Source organism: Nerophis ophidion, linkage group LG04, assembly GCF_033978795.1.
Source record: "Nerophis ophidion isolate RoL-2023_Sa linkage group LG04, RoL_Noph_v1.0, whole genome shotgun sequence".
NCBI lineage: Eukaryota > Metazoa > Chordata > Actinopteri > Syngnathiformes > Syngnathidae > Nerophis > Nerophis ophidion.
In genome coordinates, this window is record NC_084614.1 from 10,667,043 (window position 1) to 10,693,671 (window position 26,629).

Sequence of the window (26,629 nt, forward strand, 5' to 3'; positions counted from 1 at the left end):
TTCTTAGTTGTTGTTCTTGTTTTTATTCAGTGACACTTATCTGTATGTTTGTGATTTTTATTTGTGCTGTTACCTTTTTCCCACCCTTCTTGTCAGCTATTGTGATTCTCTCTTTCCTTGTGGTGAAGATGAAGGCTGTACATTGCTACCCACTGTGACTGAAATGTAAGACGGGCGGTGGGGTGGGGTGTTATTATCTTACTTATATGATTTTTCTGTAATTTTATTCACTTTTTTGGGGGGGTGGGGGGGACGGGACAAAAAAGAGTGTCTGTTTTCTCAGTATTTGTAATATGATTTCCCTATCCAATGAATACATAAATATTATTTTTTTTTAAATGGTACTATACATTAGTAATGTATTAACAATTACGAGGACATTTGGGTTTTTTTTTTTGAAAGGTGAAACATTTCCCAGTGTATTGGGTAAAGTAGGTAAATGTGTGTAAAAATGTGATTGTTATATCATCGTCAACGCCTGACGCTCACACACAAACTTGTTAGAGTCCAGTGGGCAGGGCTAAGCGGTGTCCGCTCCGCCACAAATGTTCACGCAGTCTTCATGCGAGAGTTCACTAGTTCAGCCGCACCGCGCACTCTAGGAGCTTTCCTGTCTCATATTCTTGTTCACTTTGGGTTGGATGTCGTTTTGATTGAACAATAGACGTGATGGTTTCATCTTTGGGCAACTTTTTTTTTGGAAAGAAAGGACATCTGTTTTGTGTCGTCGCCTACAGCTTCTACGTCTTTGACTTGCATTTCACACACGCCAGGTAAGAGCCTTCACTGCACTTTTCATACTTGGGAAAAGTCGTCTAGTTTTGTTTTCCTGGAGCGCTGGCTCACTTTTCCCACACGTCACACGTCACCTCCGCAAAGTGAATATTATGTGACATTTTGTGAAATCCTTCAATACTTGGTTGGGGAAATCCTGGATAACTTCCATGGATGACACTACCGTGGTACATCGGTTTGAGGCGAACATTTTCGCCTAAAATATGTCTCATTATTATTGTTTAATTTGCTCAAAACTATTTGTAAACACACTGAAATGTATTAACCAAGTTTTATTTCTATAACGTTATTCTTAATTATTAAGTCAGTTAGCAATTAGCGTGCTAACTGCTTTTCTGTGAAATGCGCAGAATCACCAAGTTTTTAAATATGCAGTAATCAATCACGGTTTTGCAATGAAACGATAATAATTGCGTTTTTTCCATTTCACCGGTTACATCGCTTCGTTGGTCCATACATGTTTTCCATTATTCCGTTTTCTACCGCTTGTCCCTTTCCGGGGGGGGGGGGGAGAGGAATGCTGGAGCCTAGCCCAGCGGGTTACACCCTGGACAAGTCGCCATCTCATCGCAGGGCCAACACAGATAGACAGACAACATTCACACTCACATTCAGTATGGTGGTGCTAGGGTTAGTGTATGTGCCTCATTATTAAAACGTTTGGAGTTCAATTCCGGGCTCGGGATGTTTCTGTGTGGAATTTGCGTGTTCCCCTGGGTACTCCAAAAACAAGCACCTGGGGATAGGTTGATTGGCAACACTAAATTAGCCCTAGTGTGGGAATGAATGCGAGTTGCTTCGTTGGTGACTCTGTTTTATGCTTTTTTTGTTGAGTAGGTTGCATAAAAAGTCACCATAGGGCTAAAGAAAGTTGCAAGTGTCGGTGTTCTATCAAATTGAGCTGCTTTGTCAAAAAGAGCTACAGGCGCATCAATGCTAAAGTTGTCCTCGTAACAAATTATAAGCGAAGTCAAATATTTTGTGTGGACTGGCCCTGTGTAAATCTTGTCACTTGCGCTACAAGTAGGTAACTATTTTAAATACGGTAAGATTTATTTAATTGTGTTTTCTGACAAGTAAGACACTGACAGCGTCAGGAAATTCACATTGTATATTATTGGACAATAAGCAAATCATGTAGACCTAAGATTCTCTAACTGTGGGACTCCAAACAATCACTTAAATATAATACATTTGATTTAATTCATTATTTAAATATAGTGTGTAATTTTCCTATAGGCTTCACGGTGGAAGAGGGGTTAGTGCGTCTGCCTCACAATACGAAGGTCCTGCAGTCCTGGGTTCAAATCCAGGCTCGGGATCTTTCTGTGTGGAGTTTGCATGTTCTCCCCGTGAATGCGTGGGTTCCCTCCGGGTACTCCGGCTTCCTCCCACTTCCAAAGACATGCACCGGTTGATTGGCAACACTAAATGGTCCCTAGTGTGTGAATGTTGTCTATCTGTGTTGGCCCTGCAATGAGGTGGCGACTTGTCCAGGGAGTACACCGACTTCCGCCCAATTGTAGCTGAGATAGGCGCCAGCGCCCCCCGCGACCCCGAAAGGGAATAAGCGGTAGAAAATGGATGGATGGAATTTTCCTATAGTCAATCACTGAGTTACTGTTCAAGCTGTGTGTGATGCTATAGTGGCCAAAAATATGAATTATAGTTTTTAGATAAAACATCTGCCTTTGTTTTAATGAATATTTAGGCCCTCTATGCTACTGTATTTTAATGTTGGTCATTATGGTGATACTTGGTATAAAAAGTTTGAGAGTTTAAACAGGACTAACAACTGTTAGCTTTTTTCGACGAAGCGGCTCATTTTGACAGAACACCGGCACTTTGGGAAAGAAGGTGAGAAACACTATTGAATGTAAGAAATAACCCTAACAAAAGGTGCATTTCGTGTGGCTTCTTCTCCGCTCCCTCTCACCGCTCATTGCAATCTTCGCTAACAAGAGTCCATTTCTTTTACCATTTTTTTGTATCGTCTTTCATTTTCAAAATGTTTCGCCGCAAATGAAGCATTTTCCAGCCAAACAATGGGTAAACAAACTAAATATATCAATACTACAGTATATTGGCCCCTAGAGGAGACCAAACCACTGATTGGCTCAGCATCAGGAAGCATTACTATATCGGAACAAAAGAGTAAAGGTAAATAAAGAGTGTAATTTCATGTCCAAAGGGCTCTTATTATGTTGAAAAGCATATAAAGGTGGTGTTAAACAGGTTTTTGTATCCTCTAGCTAAGAAAAGACTCGATTTCTAATGAATAATTTGTACTATATATTTTTCTTCTACTTTTTATTACAGCAATAAACGATTAATAACAAAATATGTAAAGACAAGTATACATACAAAATATGTCTTGGGGTTTTATATTAACAAGGCTATATCTTCCTGAGAACCAGCATTTGTTTAGGGTCTGGCTCTCAGGAATTCTATATCTGGAGCCATTTTTGCCAGCTTGCTGAGGTTGGCCCCGGGAGTAGCAGCAACAGCAGTGAATAGTAATGAGGAAGGATGTGTGCTGACAGCTGAGCGGGTTGAGATGGGTCGCTCCATGGCTGACTCAAGTGGGCTATTCAACGCACCATATGCTCCTTTTACATCATGCTGCTAAAACATTTGGGCCAGCAGCCTCATGACCCGACCGCTATCTCTACCGGTGCTTATCTGCAAGACAGAGCAACAAGTCAGACCAGATGACTCTAAAGCAGGGATCAACAACGCAGTGCCCGCGGGCACCAGGTAGCCCGTAAGGACCAGATGAGTCACCCGATGGCCTGTTCTAAAAATAGTTCAAATAGCAGCACTTACCAGTGAGCTGCCTCTATTTTTTGAATTTTTTTTATTTACTAGCAAGCTGGTCTCGCTTTGCTCGACATTTTTAATTCTAAGAGAGACAAAACTCAAATAGAATTTGAAGATCCAAGAACATATTTTAAATACTTGGTCTTCACTTGTTTAAAGAAATTAATTTATTTTTTTTACTTTGCTTCTTATAACTTTCAGAAAGACAATTTTAGATAAAAAAATACAACCTTAAAAAAGGATTTTAGGATTTTTAAACACATAGACCTTTTTATCTTTTAAATTCCTTCCTCTTCTTTCCTGACAATTTAAATCCTTGTTCAAGTAAAACAAATTTTTATTGTAAAGAATAATAAATACATTTTAATTTAATTCTTCATTTTAGCTTCTGTTTTTCCGACGAAGAATATTTGTAAAATATTTCTTTAAACTTATTATGATTAAAATTCAAAAAAAATATTCTGGAAAATCTAGAAAATCTGTAGAATCAAATTGAAATCTTATTTCAAAGTTTTTTGAATTTCTTTTAAAAATGTTTGTTCTGGAAAATCTAGAAGAAATAATGATTTGTCTTTATTAGAAATATAGCTTGGTCCAATTTGTTATATATTCTAACAAAGTGCAGATTGGATTTTAACCTATTTAAAACATGTCATCAAAAGTGTTAAATTAATCTTAATCAAGAAAAATTACTAATGATGTTCCATAAATTATTTTTTTCATTTTTTCAAAAAGATTAAAAACTAGCTAGTTTTTCTCTTCTTTTTTTTGGTTGAATTTTGAATTTTAAAGAGTCGAAATTGAAGATAAACTATGTTTCAAAATTTAATCTTCATTTTTTTCGTGTTTTCTTCCCTTTTAAACGGTTCAATCAAGTGTTTTTTTCATCATTTATTCTCTATAAAAAACCTTCCGTGAAAAGAAAAAAAATGTACGACGGAATGACGGAGAGAAATACCCATTTTTTTTATATATATATAGATTTATTAATTAAAGGTAAATTGAGCAAATCAGCAATTTCTGGCAATTTATTTAACTGTGTATCAAACTGATAGCCCTTCACATTAATCAGTACCCAAGAAGTAGCTCTTGGTTTCAAAAAGGTTGGTGACCCCTGCTCTAAAGTATATAAAACAAAACGTTCCAAAACTGAAAAGGCTGTTTTAACCATATGACTTAATGTCTGACATGGTTATAGCATAAATGAGGACTAGAAGTGGCACAGGAGTATAGTCCCATGATACACAAACATGTGCAATTCAAGCAAGAACCAAGAATGTTTTTTTGTTATTTTTGTGGGATCTGAACCAAGGATGTCGATGTGGCTTGTGCAGCCCTTTGAGACACTTGTGATTTCGGGCTATATAAATAAACATTGATTGATTGATTGATAATAATCTGACTTTTGTATACCTCTTTTCCATGTAATTGTGTTTCCTCTTCCTGAAGAAACAATGCTGTGCCTCAGGTTAGTTAACTGATGGCACAGAACCTCCTCTCTGATGTTACAGAGCATGTTGCGGGAGGAAAGTAGGTTACTGGGCCATGTCCTGCAAGCTTAAACTGAACACTCTTCTGACTATTGCTAGAGCTGCTTAGTGTGACTGGGCATGCACAAATGGCAGAAGTCTGCGCAGCAGCAAAAGGGCTTATTTGTGCCCTCTGTCTCTTTAAGGGAACAGAGCCGTGAGCCGTCTTGCTCCACATAAGGATGAATGTTGAATGGTTAAGCTTGAATCATTGCAAACACACATAGAATAAGACTGAAATCTGCTTGACTAAATTCCACAAGACGCAAACAAACTACCAGGCCTTAAACATCACTACTGACTAAGATACTGCAAATGTTACTATCAATATAAATACTGTCTGATCCCAATACTTTTCACCTGACTTTATTGAATGATTCTGGGATTTTTCCTTTAATTTATTAATCATGTTTATAATCAGAATCGAACATATAGAAAATATATACAATAATTTTTGTTTATTAACAAGTTTCCCGGAGGTTGCAAACTACGGTTACAGAGAAAGGTCACAACAACATAAAGCCACAACATAACAACATGAAGCCACAACAAAACATGGCACGAAACAACATTGAGATACGATGGATGTGACAGCTGACCAGAAAATGACATTGATTATAAATGCTTACTGTCACTTACATTTCCAACTTCATTAAAATCAGTTAAATAAATAAAAAAAATCACCCCATCAACTTGGGTCTGTCGGGAAAACCTGGTCCACTGTCACTTTTGCTGTGTCCATCACTTTTGTTGTCACTTAATGTTGTATTATTGTGACTTTATGGGACATGCACATTGATTGGCCACCAATCAATATACGTAAGCCGATTTTCGTGAAAAAGTATGTAATTGCCCAAAATAAACGCTGATCCCTTATGGCTAATTTTGTATTTATTTCTAGTTTGTAGCAGCTAACTATGTATTTCCAAACACAGTGTGGAGCCTCTCCTCTACAATAAGAATAATCACCTCCATTACGACAAACTCTATTTCTTAGTATCTTAAGTAGGGCTAGGCGATATGGCCTTTTTTTAATATCTCGATATTTTTAGGCCGTATCGCGATACACGATATATATCTCGATATTTTGCCTTACCCTTGAATTAGCACTTGATGCATATAATTACACCAGTATGATGATTCTATGTGTCTACATTAAAACATTGTTGTTCATACTGCATTAATATTTGCTGATTTTAAACATGCTCATTTTAAACATTAATGCAGGGAGGGAAATCTCAACTAAGTCAATTGACCAAAACTGTATTCCATAAACAGTTATTAAGCAGTGGCACAAACATTCATTTAATTTCAAAACAGAAAGTGCAAGATTGTCAGAGACATTTTAAAACAAGTTAGTAGTGCACTTTTGTGAATTATGTCACTAAGATGTCATATCAAAACAACAGTAAATTAAAGTGTACTTTTTGTACAGAATGCCACTACAATAGTTTAAAACAAATAAAGTGCACTTTTGTGCATGATGTCACACAAGATATTTCAATAAGTGTCACATAAAAATGAGCTGCATATCAAATAGTATATGTGATTGATTGAAATATTTATTTCAAACCTGCACTGTATTCCATAAACAGTTATTAAGCAGTGGCACAAACATTCATTTAATTTCAAAACAGAAAGTGCAAGATTGTCAGAGACATTTTAAAACAAGTTAGTAGTGCACTTTTGTGAATTATGTCACTAAGATGTCATATCAAAACAACAGTAAATTAAAGTGTACTTTTTGTACAGAATGCCACTACAATAGTTTAAAACAAATAAAGTGCACTTTTGTGCATGATGTCACACATGATATTTCAATAAGTGTCATATAAAAATGAGCTGCATATCAAATAGTATATGTGATTGATTGAAATATTTATTTCAAACCTGCACTGTACAACAAAACACTTTTTTAATTTTTTACATTTTGGCAGAGATAATCATGCAAGGCTTGAAAATGGGTTGGATGAAGCAGATGCTTATAATATCCCAACCCCTCTCCCTCATTCAACATTATAATACAAGAACAATACTATATAAACAAAAACAAGAAAAACTATTGTACACTAACAATACGATAGTACCACTGTTACTATGAGACAAGACAAGACGAGACAAAGCACACACACACACACACACACACACACACACACACACACACACACACACACACACGCACACACGCACACACACACACACACACACACACACACACACACACACAAGCCCAAACACTCTCTGAACATACACTTCTCTCCCATCGCTCTGTGCTGAGGGCATCACTCTCTTTCCTCCTCGTACTTCTTCAGTACTTCTTTTTTAAACAGTGTCTTAAATTGAATAATGTTAGAACACATTTTTAACTTGTCCCCTAAGTTGTTCCACAGACTGACTCCACGCACTGAAATGCAAAATGATTTTAAAGTGGTTCTAAATTTAGGCAAATATATGTCCTACACGTGTTGATGTGGAAATAGTTGCTTCGGCGTTTTGCGGGTGTGGCACCGAACGGAAATGTTGACATGCGGAGTTTTAAGCATTCTTCATTCTCTCGCGGGGTGACTTTTCAAATGTTGCTACAAATTAGCAGTGCTGCTACTTTATGTAGCAACGCTTCCACCGCATAAATGTTCAACATATTCCCGCTCAGCCCTAATGTTATGTATCGTTATCAAGTATTGTTATCACTGAATGACGAGGCTTAACATGTTGCACACAGTGAGCAAGCCAGGAGCAGGAATGCTAATACCTAAGCTAACTGCTAAATTAGCTTTAAACATCACACCATGATTGAAATGAGTAATAGATAGTTCAGTTCTTTAGTTCTGTTCAGTTCAGTTTATTTCAAACATGCATTTAATACAATTACAATGTAAGACAATAATAGTATTTGTTTTTGTGTAGTTATTGTGTACAATTGACTTTGTTTTGCACAAACAATTATATGAAATAAAGGAAAAAAAGGAGCTAATTTTAATATTGTGTGGATATTGCTAAACTGTCAGCACTCACCATAAATACATTGAAAAATGTACAGTTAATACCTATGATCGGTATTGGTATTGGTACGAATCTCACATGTATATGATTGGTATCAGAATCTGCAGCATAAAACTTTAATCAGAACATTTATAGTTGTGGCGTTTGCATTTATCGTGACCCTTCTCGGCCACCATTGTAAACAATATCAACAATGTTACAATATTAACAGCAGTAACACTAACAACAACAACAACAAAACACACATACATTTGTGAAAATAAACAGCATTTGATCATGCTACTATTGATCATATACTGATAATACTCTTGGTATTGTTAGCATTGAAATATGAACTGATTCACCCATACCTAATACTGACTTTATAGGGCAACTACACTTTTTGGGGAATTTTGTGTTTCGTATCGTTCACCATCATTCTGAGAAACAAGAACACACAGGATTTTTTTTTTTTTTAGGATTTTAAAGATGATAGAAACGCTTGCAAGATGCAGCTAATGGGAGTCGCTTTTGTAACTTTCAAAGCCCTCTGAAACAACGTCAAAACCCTCCATCGTTTTATATACACGCTGCAAAGCCATACATAATGTAATAACAGACACAATCATAACAAAATGTAATATGTACATTGTTTACCGTATTTTGGTTATTTTATGCAAAGCCGTAACTAATTTTTCGGCGTATTTATTTCCGTTTCCATAGCAGCGCACTTCCAACTTTCTGGAACAAATTATTTTCCTACTCCCGGAATCAAACACGATTGTGTTTAAATCATGGCAGACTTGGTAACAGAAAACAAAGAGGACTATGTTTGGACAAATGAGGATTCACAACCTTATCTTTTTGAAACTAAATATGGGGAGGATGAACCGCCACTTATAGAAGCAAGCACAAAGAAGAAGCTGAAACTTTGGAGCAGACGGAAGCCGAGAGCGTGCGACATGGTCACTTTGCAAATCTGGAACTTTGAGCCAAGCTATGTCAAATTAACAGATTGCTTACCCAAATCAACTGGAAACATCCCCGGCCAGCTTTACCAAACAGACAACTGTCCATCGAGTGAGTCACTATACTATTGATCATGATACATGCAGCACATCACTGTACACTAAAGTGCGTATGCTGTCACTTTAGCTGTGTACAAACAAATCATGAAATGTGGGCTACAAACAAAACATAATATGATTGTTCATGGTTTTCAGACAGTACAAATTGGTGTTCTACATAGTGTTGTACATTACAAACTGAAACGCGTTGTGTGCTGACGTAGAAGCGAGTTTATCTCTTTCCGTAATTAGCTTTCACGGCTAATACCGTAGCAGGCTCATGTGTCCGTGCGCTTGAAAATTAATTCTTCAGTGTTGGCTCTTACAATAACATGTCACTACAGCTTGGTTATTATGCAATTTACGGAATCTAAATCAAATATTGTTGACGTTTTTTTATGCATTTTTGAAGTGATTTAGAGGTAGAATAGATGGTTCTCGTTAGCTGAATTGCGAGACACCACAAACGCGCCAATTTCAATTTTAGAAGGTGAAAAAAACCAAAACTTTTTTCTTGTCTTTCTCTCATAATGATTGTGAATGATAGGCAAAATTCCCAAAAAAGTGCAGTTCCCATTTAAGACAGTTATAAAACATTGAGCCTTTACAGAAATCATATAGTGCTTGATTGACATTTATTTAACAATGTTTATGACTGTTATTGTACTTTGCAAAGGTGTTCAACTGTACTCCCTCGTGGAGCTAAATAAGATAACTAATATATTATAAAGTATGATGTAGTGCACTTTCACATAAACCACAGCGATAAAGTATATATTTCCTACATGTTGACCCAGGAGCAGAGACATTATTTATTGTGTGATTTTTTTATTTATTGTTCCTATTATTTTAATATTGTTTTTATTTGTGTTTTTAACGTTTTTTATTGGTTGTTTTAATGTTTTTATCATTTACTTAGCTCGGTTGTACAACCCACCAGTGTAAGAGTTTGTTAGGATACTCAACTCTCTTGTTTCAGTACTGATACTATGCATGAGTGTCTTTGTTAATATACAGTATATAGTATCGGGACCGCAAGGAGTCCCCGGAAATTTAAATATACGGGCATTTTTCTCAATTTCCCCACGGTGATTAATAAAATACCCCAGATAGTTTTTGCACAAACTTTGCAATAGTGCAATTAGCGTGTTAGCTGCTTCCCCAGTTAATCAACAGAATCACTTAATTTTTCAACGTGTGGGTATCAATCACTATTTTATGATAATTAAAATTTAAAACGATAAAACTAACACTCTGGAATTTTTCTGCAGTTTAACAGTAAACGTTACATCTTTAGCTGCAGACCTAGCTGTTTATTTTTTATGTCATACGTGAGTAAGACTGCGCTTCTGTTTGGTGACCTTTGTCGGTTTGTCAAGGTAGTTGCTAGCCAAACTGATCTGCCGCTGATTATGTCGAGTAACGATGCCATCTTTTGTATGGAGTTGTAACTACAAGCCACTCAGACTGCCTTATTTGAGGCCATATTATAAGAAAAAAGAAAGTGTTTAATCCTGTGGCGGTTTAAATTTAGCCATGGCGGGCCACCACAAATATATTGATGGATAAGAAAACCTTTTTTTCATGTACAAGATCCCTTTGGGTCTCACATTTTACATTGGCAAGAATGGTCAAGTAAATATACTTTTTAGTGATAAAAAGAACACGGCTGACCGGAACTTCATGAATAGTCGACATTAAACAGGACTGACTTTAGCGTGTTCCACTTTACCTGACTTTATTTTAGTCCTCATGGTATTTCTTGCTTTATTCCTGCTGACTATTGTTAAATGCAGGGAACCTTAAAAATGAAAAACTTGTATTAAGTGCTTTAATTTCAGCAATCTCAGCTAAAGGTAAATAATGCATGTAATCACAAAGGCCTTCTGCAACTGGCATGACATGAAAGACGTTCCTATCTCATACGCTGACGCTAATATGCACTGGCTGATCTCACCCACTGCCTTGAAATGAATGGAGCCATGAGAAGTTTGTCAATAGGCGAGTGGGGCCGGTGATTAGAGGCTCTTTTGAGAGAGCGTTATTGTACCCTGTGGTCGGTAGAATTGACACAGCCTTGAGAAGACCCACTGATGTTTAGTCAGGATCATAGGTTATGCCAAGTAATGAAATGATCCGTCACTAAAGTTATTATCAGATTTTGTGACACTTGAATTTGAAAACATTGTCATTATTACTACAAACCACGCCTGTGTTGCTAAGCAGCATGATAACGACCCAATAAACACATTTCAAAGAAAGAAAGGATTTTCCTGTAATACACTGATGTCCTTGCAAATGTTATCCATACAGTTTATGTGGTCCAAAGTACAACAGTACTTGAAAACCACTATAGTTAAAACATGGTACAGGCCAAAGTGGACCAAATCAGATTTTTTTCAGCTGGCTGTTAGGTCTACAAAAAATGTGATCTTTATCAGACTGCAGTATAAATAGGCACCGGCCCCAATGTGGACTCGACGTTGCTTGGATGCGCAGTTCGATAAAGTGAAGCAAAGGAAGTTGACCAGATTCCATAAATTAACAAGGAAGTCAAAAAGAAAAGCGATCGGTCTGTGCCCACGAATGACATAGCTCGACCAAAGATAACGTCCTGATGTGATGTGAAAATATCAGATTTCAAGCACTTTGGCAAAAAAATATTCGGTTTGTGTCACTTGAGAGCAAGAAAATCAGATTTGGTGTCCAGTGTTAACAGAGCCCATTGATTTAAGATAGGAAAAGTCATGCATTCTATCTTTTTGTGGTGCACGGTTCAGGAAGTCTGAAAACCCAGATTTTTGAAGCCTGTTTAGCAAGTTCTGAAGATTAATCATCCCTGCAAAATCATAAGTTTTAACTAGCTCAGAAATATCAGGGGTATGTAAGGCATATTTCACATACACATAATAAGTGGGTCAGCACTTAGATTAAAATGGCATTGAGATGCATTAAGTCATTTGGAGGTCAAGTTTAACTTAAAGAAATGCATTTGATAAGAGTTTATTTTTCATTGGGTACAGTACTGAATCTTTACGTGGTATGAGCCCTACCCAATAAATATTATTTTAATTTAAAAACACCACTGACTTCGTATGATCATTTTCAATTTCATGCTGTTATCGGCTGAATTGTGGCGAATGTATTGCTTCTCACAAGCAATAAACGCCTACTGATGATCTCTTGTACTTTGACATCAGAGTGAAACCGGATATACAGTAGCATCATCACCATTCAAAGGCTATACAACTACTTTACGTAAACAGACTCCTTGTTGCATTCTACACATTCTTATTGTAATTGGGAAATTGGCTGATAGAAACTGACCGAAAAAGTCATGCAATTTGTGTACGAATATTTATGTCTGTTACGTCAAAGCCAATGTACAAACCCCGTTTCCATATGAGTTGGGAAATTGTGTTGGATGTAAATATAAATGCAATACAATGATTTGCAAATCATTTTCAACCCATATTCAGTTGAATAAGCTACAAAGACAACTTTTTTTTTTTTTGCAAATAATCATTAACTTTAGAATTTGATGCCGTCAGCATGTGACAAAGAAGTTGGGAAAAGTGGCAATAAATACTGATAAAGTTGAGGAATGCTTATCAAACATTTATTTGGAACATCCCTCGGGTGTGCAGGCTAATTGGGAACAGGTGGGTGCCATGATTGGGTATAAAAGTAGCTTCCATGAAATGCTAAGTAATTCACAAACAAGGATGGGGCGAGGGTCACCCCAATTGTCGAACAGTTTTAGAAAATTTCTCAATGAGCTATTGCAAGGAATTTCGGGATTTTAAAAAATCATCAAAAGGTTCAGAGAATCTGGAGAAATCACTGCACGTAAGCGACGATATTATGGACATTTGACCCCTCAGGCGGTACTGCATCAAAAAACCGACATCAGTGTGTAAAAGATATCACCACATGGGCTCAGGAACACTTCATAAAACCACTGTCAGTAACTACAGTTGGTCGCTACATCTCTAAGTGGAAGTTAAAACTCTACTATGCAAAGCAAAACGCATTTATCAACAACACCCAGAAACGCTGCCGGCTTCGCAGGGCCCGAGCTCATCTAAAATGGACTAATGCAAAGTGCAAAGAGTTCTGTGGTCTGACGAGTCCACGTTTTAAGTTATATTTGGAAACTGTGGACGTGGTGTCCTCCGGAAAAAAGAGGAAAATAACCATCCGGATTCAAAAGCCAGCACCTGTGATGGTATGGGGGTGTATTAGTGCCCAAGGTATGGGTAACTTACACATCTGTGAAGGCACCATTAATGCTGAATGGTCCATACAGGTTTTGGAGCAACAAATGTTGTCATCCAAGCAACGTTATCAATCAATCAATCAATCAATCAATCAATTAATCAATCAATCAATCAATCAATCAATCAATCAATCAATCAATCAATCAATCAATCAATCAATCAATCAATCAATCAATCAATCAATCAATCAATCAATCAATCAACCAATCAATCAATCAATCAATCAATCAATGTTTATTTATACAGCCCAAAATCACAAGTGTCTCAAAGGGCTGCACAAACCACAACAACATCCTCGGTAGAGCCCAAAAAAGGGCAAGGAAAAACTCACCCCAGTGGGACGTCGACAATGATGACAATGAGAAACCTTGGAGAGGACCGCATATTAAGACACGCCTCCAGCTGACTACAATCCGGCGTGTTGGTCAGCTTTAGGGGTATGTAGAGTTGGGTTTCATCAGCATAACAGTGAAAGCTAACACCGTATTTGCGTATGATGTCGCCTAGTGACAGCATGTAGATGCTGAGGAGTGCAGGGCCAAGGACCGAACCCTGGGGAACTCCACACGTTACCTTAACATAGTCCGAGGTCACATTGTTTTGGGAAACGCACTGCATCCTGTCACTAAGATAAGAGTTAAACAAAGACAGGGCTAAGTCTGACATACCAATTCGTGTTTTGATACGCGGTATTAAAATATTATGATCTACGGTATCGAAAGTAGCTCTAAAATCGAGGAGCAGCAATATAGATGAGGCATCAGAATCCATCGTTAGCAATAGATCATTAGTCATCTTTGCGAGGGCTGTCTCCGTAGAGTGATTTGCCCCGAAACCGGATTGAAAGGTTTCACATAGATTGTTAGATGTTAAGTGTTCATTTAGCTGCTCTGCAACAATTTTTTCGAGGATTTTCGAAATAAAGGGAAGGTGAGACACTGGTCGGTAGTTTACCATGAGGTCAGGCTCGAGGTTAGGTCTTTTAAGGAGAGGATGAATAACCGCTTTTTTGAATGCTAGGGGAACAGTGCCAGAGGAAAGTGACAAGTTTATAATATTTAGCATTGATGGACCTAATAATACAAAGAGCTCCTTGATAAGTTTCCCAGGAAGTGGGTCAAGTAAGCATGTTGTTTGTTTTATTCCATTTACACGTTGTAACAAATCTTCTAATGTTATTTCATCAAAACGAGAGAAAAGATTTTGGAGGGCAGTATCCGCCGTATATACAGTCGTATCTGTGTTAATTGAACCCAGTTGTAGCTGGGACGCATTGTCTTTAATCTCCTTTCTAATGAGTTCAATTTTCTTATAATTCATAAAGTCATCTGCCGGGTGGGTGGAGCTACTGGAAAGAGTCCCTTGTGGGTTTAGCGATGCTACTGTACTAAACAAAAATTCCGGATCGTTTTTATTAAGGCGGGAGAGATTTGAGTAATATTTAGCTTTAGCTAAGGTAGGTATGTCCCGATCCAGATTTTTGCACTTCCGATCCGATACCGATATTGTTTTTGCACTTCTGATCCGATACCGATACTGGCCTATCCGATCATGTATTAAAGTTTAAAGTTATTTAGCCTACTTAGTTGTCAGATTCATGTTGAAAGGGGTTTTAGTACTCTTGATAACAACTAGCCAGCTGAATTAGGTGAGTTTGAATAATACACAATGGTTGGTATTCAAGGATACACACAAAATAGAAAAAATTATACATGACAAACAGAAATGGCATAATTAAACAGTAAAAAAGTGAACAGTATAAAGTGCAAATAATGTTGTAAACAATTTTTAAAAAAGCAAAACACACAAACAACCTGAGTGGGATAAAATGTCTATAACTCAGCATCAATACTTGCTCTTGAACAAGTGTAAACTTAAAAATAAAAAAAACTATCTACACACTTCTTTCAATTGTTTGCCCCAGTCAGGGGGGGGGCAAACAATTGAAGTCCAAGCATAGTGGGGAGATTCTTTCTAACAAAGATGAGCACTTCAAGATGCTCAGGTGTCAGCCTGCTCCTGTGTTCATCAATAATGAGTGCTAAAATGCCTCTCACTCTCAAGAGTCATTAAAATGTCTTACAACTTTACCACCACGCTTGACTTTATTGTGGCATGTTTTGCACTCCACCTCTTCATCTTTTTCGTTTTGTAGGGTAAAATAATCCCACACAGCTGACATTTTAAAATAACTTTTAATTCACACGGCCGTCTTATCGGTTAGAACACAGACCTGTGGATGTGTTGAAGGTGTGCTGGAAAATGCGGAACGAAGCGTAGGGAGCAGCAATAGAGTGGAATGTATTATTTAAATCTGTGCGTTGGATTTAAAAAAAAAAACTGGATCTGGATCGGCATTTTCCCATGCCTTGTCGATATGCATTTTTTGGCAGATATCGGCGGCCGATACGATATTTCAACCCTAACCTAAGGTAAGCATGCGTTTATAAGTTATTAAACTATCACTCCGTGCTTGATTGTAAACCTCAAGTTTAGTCGTGCGCCATTTGCGTTCCAGCTTTCTACATGTTAATTTATGAGCTCTAATTTCTTCTGTAAACCATGGGGTATGCCTTTTTGGAGCCTTTTTTAACTTCAGCGGTGCTATACTATCAATAGTTTCGCGCAGGGCGTAGTTTAAATTGTTAGTGAGGTTATCAATAGAACCCATATACTTTGGGAATGGTGCCATTACCGAGGGCAGTAGGCCAGCAAGAGTCGTCGTTGTGGCAGCATTAATGTTGCGGCTGCTATAGCAGTTATTGTTATTATTTGCTTGCCGAACATGAGTCTGAACTTCGAATTTTATAAGGTAATGAACGGACATTACTTTAGTATACGGTAGTATCATAACTTTGGAAACAGTGATACCCCTGACAAGCACTAGGTCTATCGTATTACCGTTACGATGCCTGGGTTCATTTATTATTTGTGTAAGACCGCAGCTGTCAATTATAGTCTGGAGCGCCACGCACGGTGGGTCCGATGGGGTATTCATATGGATATTAAACTCCTCCATTATAATTATATTATCGGCGTGCGTCACTAGATCAGCAACGAACTCTGAGAATTCACTGATAAAGTCCGACTAGGAATAGTTGAATAGTTATCATGGATGCTCCCGTTTATTTCATCAAGACAATGCCAAGCCACGTGTTACAACAGCGTGTCTTCGTTGTAAAAGAGTGGTACTTTCCTGGCCCACCTGCAGTCCAGACCTGTCTCCCATCGAAAATGTGTGGCGCATTATGAAGCGTAAAATACAGCGGAGACCCCGGACTGTTGAACGACTGAAGCTCTACATAAAACAAGAATGGGAAAGAATTCCACATTCAAAGCTTCAACAATTAGTTTCCTCAGTTCCCAAACATTTATTGAGTGTTGTTGAAAGAAAAAGTGATGTAACACAATGGTGAACATGCCCTTTCCCAACTACTTTGGCACGTGTTGCAGCCATGAAATTCTAAGTTAATTATTATTTGCAAAAGAAAAATAAAGTTTATGAGTTTGAACATCAAATATCTTGTATTTGTAGTTCATTCAATTGAATATGGGTTGAAAAGGATTTGCAAATCATTGTATTCCGTTTATATTTACATCTAACACAATTTCCCAACTTATATTGAAACAGGGTTTCTATTTCCATTGCTTTTATGAAAGACATATTGTAATTGTAGCTGCTATTCAGACTCATTTACACTGATATTGTTATTTTTATGCTCTGCTATATTTACTATTAGTACTACTACTCGCACAGGGGTTTTGCAGGCTTCGTTTTCGGTTTATAAGAAAGAACACGTTATGTATGATAGAACTGATATATTTTATTTGAATTGATATAAATGTATTGCTTGTGTTAGTTAAATAATACATGAAAGGAGCAACTTGAAAAAAGTATTTCATGTTAAATCACAAAAAAAAGATCATTACATGTTGAATCGTAAAAAAAAAGATCATTACATGTTAAATTGCAAAAAAAAAAAAAAGAAAACATTCAGCTGATTCTTTTTCCAAAAACATTGCATCAGATTTAGTTTTGTTGTGTTTTGGGTGTCTTTTGTAACTTTAACCCTTATAGCACAGGATTTTAACAAATCCAGCAAAGCATGCATTTTTATGCTAACATTAAAAAAAAATGACAGCCACTGATCTTGTGGGCTTTTTTTGAGAAGAGGTAAAATCATGATTTGAAAAGTGTATGTCGATCGAAAACTTCTCAAGTAGGTTACCTTTAACATTGTGCAACCCTTAAGTGGGATCTATAGCCGCGATTTTTATGTTGCAACATAAGGGAGAGGCAATGAAAGAAATCACGTCAACATCTCTTTCAACGTAAACAAAGTGAAGGTGTAACAGTGGGCTCTCTGGGCTCGAACTGGCAAACACAAGTTCCCGGGCAATTGCAACATAGTGAAATTCAGGAGGTTCTCATGTGATGACTTAAATTTAATGAAAGCTTTTCAAATATATTTTTACGTTCACTTCTTTAAGTGGACCATCTGTCAAACGATATCTTTTCAGGTAATTATGTTTACATTTGATTAAACGAACCAACACCAGAGTTAGATGTAAACGTGTGTAAATCATTGTCACAGTTTCACTATCATCATACTTTCTGTATTTACATATTGCTCTACATTTAATTGCACAGGTGACTCCCATTTTTCTTACTTGATGTTATTTGGGCAGTGGAACTATCTTGCACATGACTGTGGAGATTATGTCTGGTATTCATGTCACCCTCTTTGACCATGTAACTATGACAGACCAAATGTTCAGCGCGGGTTATATAACTTCCTCTACAGACGTCATCGCCATTGCCACTGTCGTTGATCTCTTGCTCCAAAGCACACACTCTTTGTCCTCACTAAGCTGCAGGCTATGATTCACTGAGGCATGAAAAAAAGAGATTTCATCTTTTTTCGATACACCCTTTTTTTTTGTAAATTTGCGGCATGGATTAAGTTGCTTTACTGGCGATAAGTATCTGAACATGAAGTGTGAGGAGTTAGTTCTTTCGTTGTATCTTCTTTAAGGGTCAGAAGACATCACTTCTATCACTAGTCTTTTTCTCATCTCTATTCATCAGATTAAGCTGAAATGATTCACACCACTTGACACTGCTTATACCGTTAATCCATAACACAAGATCACCATAGAGAATTGGGTGTGACTATGGTACTTCAAACATTCCACTCTAATATTATAAATGTTTTTTTTACAATACGCATTGGCCAACTGACTGCGAGTGACCTATTTATGACTCATATCTTTTGCTTAAGGTGTTTGCTGCATGTGCCGTTACAACAAGGCCCATCACCACATTGCAGGAGATCACAAACTAGCTAGTTAGCAGATGGAGACTTTGTTTATTCATTGTAGGAATTCAGTTTTGTTTGTCCCTAACGAAACTTATAGTGCTCCATACAGTCATACATAAGGTATTTTTTTAGTTTCAATAAATATGTCTAGTATAGTAGAACTTGATATACAAAAGCTGATCAAAAGCAGGTTTGGATCATGCGACTCATGTGTTGCTGGTTTTTATTTTGTACTTATAAATCCCATTTTCCCCTTTTCAAAGAAGCGTATGTGGTCTTGCTGTAGCACGAATGGGTGTCCGCTGTCATTTTTTAAAGTAACATTGTATTTTTTGAGAGGATTGAAATTAAAAAGTTGAGGGAGACCCCAAGGATATGCCTGTCAATTTCCCAACAATGTTTAAACACGCTGCCCTCTTGTGGGAATTTATTAGAAAAATAGTCTGCACATCTGCAGTTTATAAATCATATAATTATGTGTATTATTAGTTTTTATGGGCTTCACGGTGGAAGAGGGTTTAGTGCGTCTGTCTCACAATACGAAGGTCCTGAGTAGTCAGGGTTCAATCCCGGGCTTGGGATCTTTCTGTGTGGAGTTTGCCTGTCCTCCCCGTGAATGCGTGGGTTCACTCCGGGTACTCCGGCTTTCTCCCACTTCCAAAGACATGCACCTGGGGATAGGTTGATTGGCAACACTAAATTGGCCCTAGTGTGGGAATGTGAGTGTGAATGTTGTCTGTCTATCTGTGTTGGCCCTGCAATGAGATGGCGACTTGTCCAGGGTGTAGCCCGCCTTCCGCCCAATTGTAGCTGAGATAGGCACCAGTGCCCCCCGCGACCCCAAAGGGGAATAAGCGGTAGAAAATTGGATGGATGGATTGATGGATGGATGGATTAGTTTTTATTCTTTCTGTGCGGCCTAGTAGCAAATGATCCACGGCTTTGTACTGGCTCACATTCCAGTGGTTGGAGAGCGTGTTATGGAATATAGCCACAACGAATGGTGCCAACACAGCTGCTCTTTCAAATAACAACATCAAATTCAAATTGCAAAGCAAATCACCAACATGTTGTGCTGTGTTTGAGCATTTTATAATATTGCCAATGGAATATTGTTGTTTTTTCAATGCATATTTCTCGATGCTTCCAGAAGCCCTAAGTGTTAATCCTACATAGCCAAGACATCCTGGTGGTGTAAGAATGTCCATCCATCCATCCATTTTCTACGGCTTGTCCCTTTCGGGGTTGCAGGTTGTCGCTGGAGCCTATCTCAGCTGCGTTTCGGGCGGAAGGCGGGCTACACCCTAGACAAGTGGCCACCTCATCACAGGGCCAACACAGATAGATAGACAATATTCACACTCACATTCACACACTAGGGCCAATTTAGTGTTGCCAATCAACCTATCCCCAGGTTCATGTCTTTGGAATTGGGAGGAAGCCGGAGTACCCGGAGGGAACCCTCGCAGTCACGGGGAGAACATGCAAACTCCGCACAGAAAGATCCCGAGCCCGGGATTGAACTCAGGACCATCGTATTGTGAGGCAGACGCACTAACCCCTCTATCACTGTGTTGTGGTGTAAGAATGTATAGGTTTTAAACCAACGTAAAGTCCATCATATTTAGGGTTGGCGGAACCCTGAAAAAAAGTGAAACATAGCTTTTTTCATTGGGGGCTTTTTTAATTTCTGCAAAACAATTTTTATTCTATTTCACTTGAACTTTTAGTCAATTAAATGCATGTTTTTAGGGCTGCAAATCTTTGGGTGTCCCACGATTCGATTCAATATCGATTCTTGGGGTCGCGATTCGATTATATATAAAATAAATAAATAAAAAACATAAAATAAAAAATCAATTTAAAAAAAAAAAGAGAATCGATTCTGAATCGCACAACGTGAGAATCGCGATTCATATTCGAATCGATTTTTTCCCACACCCCTAATATATATACATTTATAAGGGCTGCGAATCTTTGAGTGTCCCATGATTCGATTCAATATCGATTCTTGGGGTCGCGATTCGATTATAAATCGATTTTTTTCGATTCAACGCGATTCTTGATTCAAAAATGATATTTTTCCGATTCCAAGCGATTCTGTTCACTCAATACATAGGATTTCAGCAGGATCTACCCCAGTCTGCTGACATGCTAGACTAGTAGATTTAAAAAAAAAAAAAAGCTTTTATAATAGTAAAGGACAATGTTTTGTCAACTGATTGCAATAATGTATAATTGTTTTAACTATTAAATGAACCAAAAATACGACTTACCGGTATTTTATATTTGTGAAAACATTGGACACAGTGTGTTGTCAAGCTTATGAGATGCGATGCAAGGGTAAGCCGCTGTGACACTATTGTTCTTTTTTTTTATTTTTATAAATGTCTAATGGTAATGTCAATGAGTGATTTTTAATCACTGCTATGGTAAAGTTATAACTAATATTGATACTGTTGTTGATAATATTAATTTTTGTTTCACTTTTTTTGGTTTGTTCTTTGTTGTGTTTGTGTCTCCTTTCAATTGCTCTGTTTATTACAGTTCTGAGTGTTGCTGGGTCAGGTTTGGTTTTGGAATTGGATTGCATTGTTATGGTATTGCTGTGTATTGTTTTGTTGGATTGATTAAAAAAAAATAAAAAAATAAAAATCGATTTAAAAAAAAAAAGAGAATCGATTCTGAATTGCACAACGTGAGAATCGTGATTCGTATTCGAATCGATTTTTCCCCACAACCTTACATGTTTTGGAATAATTTATTCATTTTTCATATTTTTAACATTATATTTGTATTTATTATTTATTTAATTAATTGGGAAACTAATTGTTCATAATGTTTTTGTGTGGATATTACCAAAATTAACAGAGCAAAATGAATAAATGTCTGTAGTCAGACAATCACATTTAAAATACTGTACTTTTCCGTAACATAAACCTGACCGAGGATCGAATCTGCTGCCTCTGCCTCAAAAGGTAGAAGTCATTTTTATTTTATATTTCAAATGAGGAATGTTCCGATCAGGGTTTTATTTCATTAAATACAAATGTTTGAGAAAAACAAAGTCAATAGTAGCGCCTATCTCAGCTACAATCGGGCGGAAGGCGGTATACACCCTGGACAAGTCACCATCTCATCGCAGGGCCAACACAGATAGACGGACAACATTCACACTCACATTCACACACTAGGGCCAATTTAGTGTTGCCAATCAACCTATCCCCAGGTGCATGTCTTTGGAAGTGGGAGAAAGCCGGAGTACCAAATTGTTCATAAAAAGTCAGGCTTTTGTCCTTAGTTTCTAACAGTCAGAAAGTTGTCTCCTCATTAAATGAATAATTTATGAGGATCAGGCTAGTCCTTATGGTCCATTTCATCCGTGATTAACAATACATTAAGAATACATTTCAGTGTTTATCCCATGGCGACAACACAAACACATCAGATTCAGTGTTATCTTGTAGCATTAGCATTTTGTTGACTTATCTTGAAACGACACAAATGGCGGGTCACTATTTTAACAACATGTAACAAAGTATATAGTGATCATTTGGTGTGATTTACTTTCATTGTACTCGTGTACTCCCTCCTTTATTTCACATCTATCCAACAAAGTCTCAGAGTAGTAAGCAGTTGAGGTCCCTGCTTCGAGTCTAATTGAATACTTTACATACTCCTCCGTAAATACGTTTCCAAGATTCTGTCCACTTTTAGTAGCTTCGCGTATGGAAATGAAGTTTGTGAAAAATCATAAATAGCATTAAACTGCGTATAGTTTTGAAGACTATATGGCTGATTAAAACACTGCAAGATAGTTCCACTGATTAGCGTTCTTCAGCACAGAGATGCCGCTTAAAAGGTCCTGCAAGTCGTAAGTTCGTTTATTTTTTTTCTACTCGTTCTCAAGTTTGCTGTAATAGATCTATACAAGAAACAAGAAATAAACAAGTCGTAATGGAAAGTGTGTTCGAAAAAAAAAGTCTTACAAACACCCTAAAGTGAGTTCAACCAATCAGCGGTCGATAGCAAAGCCTGCACCCGATGAGGTTCAAGGAACCTTCAAAAAAGCCCACATCACTGGCAGAATTTAAAACTAGTTCTTGAAAAACTAAATCTTCCCAAGTAGTTTTTGGTGGAAACACAGAAGGAACTTTTTTCAGGAAAGTTCCTGAAAAAGTTCCAGTGGTTGAAAAGGATCTAATATAAAACACTCTGTGATTCATTCATTTACATTTTACAAACAATTTTTGACTCTCATGGTACAAAGTGCATCCTTTTTTAGGCTCAATAACGTACAAATACTTTTGTTTTTATTTATGTGACAATTTCGTTTTTCAAGTGGCGGTTGGCAAACGTCATCCTATTTGTTCTGAATACGGTACAGTGTTCATTCTTTAAAATAACATCTAAGACAGGCTTTTTTTTAGAAATGTGTTTTATACCAGACCTGGAATTGATTTGAGAGCTTGCTCAAGGACTCTCATAAATTGTGAGCATGTTACTCACTTTGTTACATGTGCCCGCCATCCTGTTTACACTTTTTCGCCTTTCAGCATTCAAACAATATTTCATTGCACTTATAATCAATCTTGAATACATCTGTCATTGCTCAGACTGAGGAAACTAGACTGCATGATTATTTTCCTTCTTTCCAGTGTGCTAACGATCATATTTTTGGTCATTAAAAATGTAGATGTTATTAGCCTACTTTCTTGGTCAGGCGTATCATGATTATATGCATACTCATTTGTCTTCGAGAGCAGGGCGTCACTGGAGAGTAAATGACGTCTGCAGTTATAGAGAGGTAATTACACGAGCATGTTTTTTGTACGGGGGGCATGAGGGGTTTAGAAGTAACTTTTGCTTCCTGTGTTTTGCAAATGCAGTTCAGTACAAAGTCCAAGTACCTCAACTTTAACAATAAGAAGCTTACCTTACTTGGGAGGAATGAAGTGAAAAAGGAGGGTTTGCTCTCCAGAAAAATGTAAGGCAGTGTTTCATAACAAGGACAATACAGGAGCGCAAGACAGGAATGAAGACATAAAGTCATATTTTCCATGGCCTGCTTACTGAATGAAGGCTGTTTGAGTTCACTGGACGGAGTGAGAGAGTGGCTGGTTGTGGTTTCACAATCACTATTCAGTAAATTAATCTAAAAAAAGACAAAAAAAACGCAAGTTCTGTTTATTAGCTCAGTCTTTTTTGAAGAGCGTCGACATCTTTGAGTAGTCAGTAAGTGAAACAAAAAATGTGAGCAAAGATGGAGCAGCGGTGCCCTTTCCACTCGCGCCCTAGAATGGTGACCCACATATTTAGCCTGACCAGCAGCACACAATAAGAAGTCCGGAATAATGTGATGATTCATTGTGGATTGTAAGCATATCATTTGGAGGAAATTTCCACATAGATGTTTTTTCTAGTGGATGAACATTTGCTTTAGGCATCAGCTTTTCGCACTGAAACAATGGTGGACACTTACTGTATCATATCATGCTGGCTGTCTATGGGGCGTTTAGTGTATCATAAAAATCATTTAGTGTTTTCCTGTAAGCGTAAAAAGGAAACATGCGTTTTTAGGGGGAAGTGTATTGTTGATAACATATTAGCAGTTTTACAAAACCTCTTGAATCAAATTATGACCTATCCAGATATTGACAGTAGCGCTGCACAAAATAATCGACATCGAATCGACATCAAGGTTTTGATTTATGTGATTATTAATTTTACGAGGCGGAGGGTTTTTGTTTTCTCTCTTCCATCTTCACATTGAATCAGAATTATCGAGCCTTGCGTCCTTGGTCTGCCGACTAATCAAAAGTGGTTACAGGACACAGTGCTGCAGCCGATGCAGTCAGTATGCTAATGACAAACACCATTTGCGTTGTTTAACTGTACAGTATCTTAAAAAAGTTTTAATGGTGACAGTGATAGGTTGGGGATAGGTTGATTGGTAACACTAAATTGGCCCTAGTGTGTAAACTTGAGTGTGAATTTTGTCTGTCTATCTGTGTTGGCCCTGCGATAAGGTGGCGACTTGTCCAGGGTGTACCCCGCCTTCCGCCCAATTGTAGCTGAGATAGGTGCCAGCGCCCCCCGCGACCCCAAAAGGGAATAAGCCGTAGAAAATGGATCGATGGATGGATGGTGACAGTGTAAAATGGCTGAAGGAACTTATTCAGTGAAAGTAGTACGATGCCTGTCAACTTAGTTCAATGAGGCTGTTTTATACATAAATCCCACTTCTTTTTAAGTAGATCATTGCATATTGTCTTGCAACTTGAGACAATAATTTTGATTGACAGTCTAAAAGTAACATGTTGTCTTTCACATCATTCTAGCAGTTCTGTCCATCTAAATGAATAAAATCTAAAAATTACAAACCAAATTGCTATTACAATTTTTGGCAGAAAAACCACAATTAGGTTTTTTTCTCAAAATCGTGCAACCGTAATTGATAGTATCGATATCAAGGGTAGTAGTATTAGTATCAATATAAATTCCAGAGTGAAAAGATCGATATTTTATGTTTTTTTTCCCCACAAATATTTTTATTGTTGTTTTGTTGTTAATATGTACATTATATTTGTGTTTATTGTCAAAAACTGCATCTAATTTCAAAATATTTTCCTCACTTTCAACACTATCCATAACCTCGCCCCACATCATATCTTTTCAACCTGTTCCATGATGCCACACCCTCTGGTTGTTTCAGATCCTCGTCCCTCCATCTCACTGTCTCCTCTCATTAGTCAAAAATTATTTGTTTTGGACTGCTTATTCATTTTAATTCGAGCTATATATTTTTTTATTTGATATCTTTAAGTTACATTTTTTTCCATCTGTTTATGGCTTATTTTCAAATTTTTCTGATTTATATTTTCAGTCCCTATTTCTTGTTTTGTACGGTGTCCTTGAGTGCTTAAAAAAGCGCATTATGAACAGAATTAATTATTATTATTATTTTGAATGAGAACCAGAAGTAGTTTTTGCTTTTGTTTATTTATTTTGCACCTTTGCCTTCATTTTGCTCTAACAACGGTTTCATTATGTTGTTTATTTTGTCCTATATTTTTGGATTTATTTATTGTTAAATTTTTGTGATTTTTCTAAAAAGAAAAAACAAAAAAATACTAAAATGTATCAGTATCAATATTAATGTTCCTGTACATATCTACAGTATTAACATTTACATTTGAAAATAATAGAAATTTCCTGAAAAAAAGGTGAAAATAAGGAAAGCCTACGTTGAATTTCCTGGTAAATGGGTTAAAATAAGGACAAAATAGAGGGTGAGGTGTTTTCAGCGACGTAATCTAACGCGAGAGGATGTTTTATTCCTAATACAGCGTTTATTCCCATATCAGTAGCAAGTGTTTCACAAGTAAAGCAGTAATGTGAAGTGTCTGTCAGGAATCTGTTAATTGCAGAAGATGTCATTTCACAATAAAAGCAAAAAATATGTACCAAAACTATACTAAAGGGTATAATAACATACAGTATGACTTGTAGGACTTAGTCAACTCAACAAGTGTGTGTGCTGGGGGAAATATATGACAGTAGGCTTTTATTTTAAAGGCATGTTTTACAATGGATATTTATCAATGTTAAAATCTTAGTCACCATCATAAAACTACAGGTTTTATGATGGTGACAGTTTGACCCTCAATCAAAATATTTTGTGTACATGTTCTGTTTTCAGTAGTACTCCATTTTCCTCTGGCCATCTAAAAACTGTTGGGCGTGAACGTGAGCTAAAAGCCGGTGTTTGCGTGTTGTCCGCGTGATTGACTGCTGATCAATCCGAGGAGTGGTGCCCCACCTCTCTCGCCTTA

General features: G+C 37.2%; 1 protein-coding gene across 5 annotated transcripts in view; it reads left to right on the plus strand.

Annotated features, from left to right (window-relative positions):
* The first annotated feature begins 532 nt into the window (after positions 1-532).
* LOC133550893 (neuronal PAS domain-containing protein 2-like) overlaps positions 533-26,629 on the plus strand; it is a 123,652-nt gene continuing 97,555 nt past the window's right edge. For 3 of the 5 annotated variants that reach the window (XM_061897017.1, XM_061897020.1, XM_061897022.1), the window contains exon 1: positions 534-773. The gene's annotated coding sequence lies outside the window, so the exon portion shown is untranslated. Of the gene's footprint in view, positions 774-26,629 lie in introns of all 5 variants that reach the window. The other 2 variants (XM_061897019.1, XM_061897021.1) reach the window with 1 other exon arrangement.